Here is a 5,322-nt window from a genome sequence, read left to right as displayed (position 1 = left end):
TGACCAGTAAGAAGTGAGCAGACTTGGTTCATCGATCTACGCTAACCCAAATAGAATCAAAACCTTGAGAGGTATGTGGTAAACTCACTACAAAATCCATAGATATCCGCTCCCATTTCTACTTTGGAATGGGTAGTCGCTGGGTCAAACCACCTGGCCTTTGATGCTCGAACTTAACTAGCTGAAATTTCAAGCACCTAGCTATAAAAGTTGCAATGTCCCGCACCACACCACAAGTAATGTTGTCATAGGTCACGATATATCTTTACAGCATCGGGTTGAATGGAATATCTGGAACAATAGGCCTTCTCAAGGATGAGACTGACTAAATCTCCAACTCTAGAAACACAGTTATGACCCTCAATCCTCAAAATGCCCTCCAAATCTAAGGTCTCCTTCCTAGCCTCTCCACTAAGTACCTTATCATGAATCACCCTCAATTGTGGGTCCTCAAATTGCTGGGCTGGAATTTGCTCCATCAAGGAAGACCTAACCTCTACGCAAGTAAGTACCCTGCCCGACTCATAAATATCAAAATGAACCAGCTGGTTAGCTAAAGACTAAATGTGCAAAGCTTTAGGCCTTTCCTCAAATTATAAGAATTCCAAACTTCCCATACTCACCGCCTTTCGACTCAAAGCATCTGCCACTATATTTGCCTTGCCAAGGTGATAGAGAATAGTGACATCATAGTCCTTCAGTAACTCGAACTACTTGCGCTTTCTCAAATTAAGGTCTTTCTGGCTAAAGATATATTAAAGACTACGATGGTCAGTGTAGATCTCACAATGGGTTCCATACAAGTAGTGCCTCCAAATCTTCAACGCAAAGACTATTGCCACCAACTCTAAATCATGGGTAGGGTAGTTTCGCTCATGCACCTTCATCTGCCTGAAAGCATATGCAATAACTCTACATTGCTGCATTAGAATGCATACCAAGAAAACACCTGAAGTATCACAATACACTATAAATCCCTGGTCTTTGACAAGAATAGTAAGAATCGGAGATGAAGTTAACAAGGATTTGAGCATCAAGAAGCTCGCCTCACACTCGTCAGACCACTAGAAAGGAACATTCTTCTGTGTCAATATGGTCAAAGGAGATACAATAAAAGATAACCCCTCCATAAATTGTCTATAATACCCTACTAACCCGATGAAACTGCAAACCTTTATAGGAGAAGTAGGCTTAGCCCAATCACGAATTACTATTATCTTCGCCGGATCTATCATAATCCCATCCTTTAAGACTACATATCTTAGGAGTACCATAGACTCAAGAAGGAAGTCACACTTAGTGAATTTAGCATATATCTGCTGATCCAGTAAAGTCTAAAGTACTATGCTCATGTACTGCTCATGCTGCTCTCTGCTCCCAGAGTAGACTAGAATTTCATCAATGAATATAATGATGAAGGAGTCCAAGTAGGGCCTGAACACATGGTTCATCAAATCCATAAATGTTGTGGGGGAATTTGTCAACCCAAAAGACATGACTAAGAACTTACAGTTGATCTATCAAGTCCTAAAAGCAGTCTTAGGGATATCTGACTCCATAACTGCAATCAGTGATACCCTGACCTCTAGTCTATCTTAAAGAATACTGCTGCACCATGGAGCTGGTCAAATAAGTCATTAATCTATGACATCAAGTACTTATTCTTGTTCGTCCCCTTATTCAGGTGTCTATAATCAATACACACACACAAGGTATCATCGATCTTTTTCACAAAAAAAATAGGAGTACCCCAGGGGGACATACTGGGCCTGATAAATCCCTTACATAAGAGGTCCAAGAGCTGTAACTTAAGATCCTTCAACTCAACTAGAGCAATTTGATACATTGGAATAGAGACTGGTTGTGTACCCTACTCAACATCAATGCCAAAAGATATATCACGCTTAGGAGAAAGATAAGGTAGATAAGTGGGAAATACCTCAGGGAACTCTTGGACTACTAGAACAAAATCAATAGAAGGAGTTTCAGTACTAGTGTCACATACATAAGCAAGATAGGCTAGATACCTCTTTCCCACTAACCGCTAAGCCCTGAGGAAAGATATCACACTATATGGTACATGACTAACTGCACCTGCCCACATGATCAGAGGAATACCGAGCATACACAAGGTAACGATGTTGGAGAAGAAATAAAAAATGGCATGATGAGTAGACAACCAATCCATGCCCAGAATCAAGTCAAAGTCTACCATATCTAGCACAATCAGGTTCGCTTTAGTATCATACCCCACTACTAAAGAATTACCTACGAGGGTAGATATACACATAGGCACAAGCACTGGATCACATAAGATATCCCATCGAGTAACACAATTAGTAAACATATACGAGTAAGTGTACCCTAGATCAAATAAACATAGGCAAGCTGAAGAGGGATAGAGATCATATCTATAATGACAGCATCCGATGTCTCCTTCTTTGGCATTTGGCCTACTCAAAAAGGAATACATATGACTTCGTCCACCTCTACCACATGTTTAGCTTGCCTGGGTACCACTTCTAGTACCCTCAGGTTCATCTCTACCTTTTTGCACATTCTCTCTGGGTGGCTAAATTAAGGCTTGGGTGCATGAACCTACTGACTCTGTGGACCCTGCTGACTCTGCCATCGGCAATAATTAATAGTAAGACACTCTTTTTCAAAGTAACCTACCACACTATACTCATAGCACAATCGTCTAAATGAACCTCTTAGTGATGTCCTAGCCGAACTCGAATGGCCATCATGGCCTGAATACCCAGAAGTCTGACCTCCAAAAGTCTGATCCAAAGTCTGGCCACTCTAATCACTGGAACCCACTGACCCACCATTGATAAGCTGTAAGGCTGCTTAAACCGGTTTACTAGGTGGATATTGCTGTGGATGGCCTCTGCAAAAAAAACCCCTACTACGTGACTATTGTCAACTGAAACTGACGTGGTGGGAGGCCTCTTATCACTCTCTCCATAGGCCTCATGACGTATAGCCTTAATAGTACAAACATGATTTACTATATAAAAGAACAAACAGCCTCATGCAACCATATGCTCTATTCCCAACCTCAAAGGAACATACAACCCTCTAACGAACAGCGTACCTGCTCCTTCTCTATCGGCATAATCATGGTAGCATGTCTAGACAGATCATGGAACTGAGACTCATACTCTATGATGGTCATTGATCCTAATACCAATGGGATAAACTCGTCTCTTAGCCTCTCCCTCAGACTGCGGGATACGTACTTCTCTTAGAAAGCCTTAAGAACTAAGTCCATGACATTGGTGGTGATCCCGCGGGTCTTCAACTAAGATAAGATTTCCACCAATGCTTCACTAGTCCATCCAGTTAGAAAGAAGTTTAATCAACCCCATGAGACTCCACCAATTTAAGGTTATGCAACCTCTCCTGGAAACTAACCAGAAACTCATGGGCATCCTCGTCGTGGTGCCTGAGAACGTGGGAGGCGCCAATTTGATAAACCTTCCCAACATCTTCAGCTCTTCTGTAGTCATAACTGGACTAGCTTCCATGTGCTAAACAACTATAGAAATAGGCTGAATCATCGGATGAGGAGCTGTAGTGGTAGGCTGTGGGACTTTTGTCTGCTTATACTATGACTTAAACTGACCTGAAGTTTGTGCCTTCCCTCGGAATTGAGGTCTAGCTGAATTGCTAGGTAGTGTCCCTGCTCGGGACATACCATCTATGAAGTTATGGATCCGGGCTAGAGTATCCTATAAAATATTGGTGTTTCCATGAATCTAAGTGGAGGTTGGGCTAGATCGTCCTCCGTCGGTTGAGGCTAGAATTACTCAACCTCTATTTTTGGCTCTTGCATTAGTGCTATATCCTGAGCTCTTCCCCGACCTCTATGTCGACTCGATAACTACCCCGATCTGGGCTCTATCTATAGGAGAAGGGGGACTTGTCCTCCCTAGTAGATCTCATCCTCTCTATTTGAGAAAGATTGAAACAAATAGGATTTAAAGGTGTTCATAATCATTAGCACAAGATCAAAAATAAGAATAGTGAATTAATTCCAAACAATTCCCTATAGCCTCCCGAAGATTGGATAAGGGCGTTATTATACCGATCCGCGGGACTCTATTAGACACTAGGTCCTATAATAGTGTGACCAGTGAACCTAAGATCTAATACCACTCTGTTATGACCCAAATTTGAGCCATGATGGGCCAAATGTTTGTAGTTGAGGACAACCAATCCTCAAACTACAAGCTACCCTCTTGGCCACCCTCCCTTTCAGGATTTTACCGAGAGATGATACAAAAAGGCACAAAATTGACCAAAAATAATGGACTGATGCTAGATCAAACCCCTGACCTGGTGCCATGTATACAAGAGCTACTAAGTATAAACACTGACAATATATGAATTTGCAATACAGAATAGACAGTCCAAAATATAAAATACAAGTCAGAGCAAAACAGGGAACGTAGAAAGTTTCTGAAAATCGGGAGCTCACCACAATAACGATCTGACACAGCTATGGATGATTAGACGCGGCTCAAACTGAGAGCTGCATCAAAAAGATACAGAAGTGCAATATGAGTACTAAAACACAGGGTACTCAGTAGGCATTATAGGAGACCGAGCTAAGAAAGAATAAATATATAATAAGAATCAAGATAATACTAATAATAACAAGGGAGAAGCATAAAACTATAATCTTGAGGAAAGGGGTGCGGGATGATCATACAATAATAGGTAATTCTAACAAATCATATAATCACATCTATAATTTTAACTCATAAAATTTCGGAAGAAGGCACAAATGTAAACTCATAGTTATGGCTTAATATCCTCCAAAAGTATCGTGAAGCACCTAGAAAAACTCTCAAGCTCATTAATAAAATAGGCTACTCGGAATCATACCTCAAGCTCATCAATATCTAAATAATAACTTGGAACATTGTCAATGGGCCGCCTAGAATCCATACCTCGAGCTTATCAAATGAAGTAAAACATAGCCCAAAGTCAATAAAAGGGCTGCCCGGAATCATACCTCGAGCTCATCAACCATGAGATGCCATAAATAAGATATCACCTTATTCTTTAAATTCCTCATATTTATTTATCAACTGAAAGTCTTAATCTCATCATTTATTCTTTCTTTTAAAATTTTTTTAACACCGGTAGTTTAAATAAGACAAATAAAATGTCAAAAAAATCATATATCACACACCTGAGATTCTAGGGTACCGAAAGCATGGCCTCGGGCCCAACATTTCAATATCACAAGTAACCAAGGCATAGGCCAAAAATCACCATGAATGGCTAACCGAAAACAAATGAATCAAA

Source organism: Solanum dulcamara, chromosome 9 (genome assembly GCF_947179165.1).
Source record: "Solanum dulcamara chromosome 9, daSolDulc1.2, whole genome shotgun sequence".
Taxonomy (NCBI): Eukaryota; Viridiplantae; Streptophyta; class Magnoliopsida; order Solanales; family Solanaceae; genus Solanum; species Solanum dulcamara.
This window is presented reverse-complemented; position numbering follows the sequence as displayed.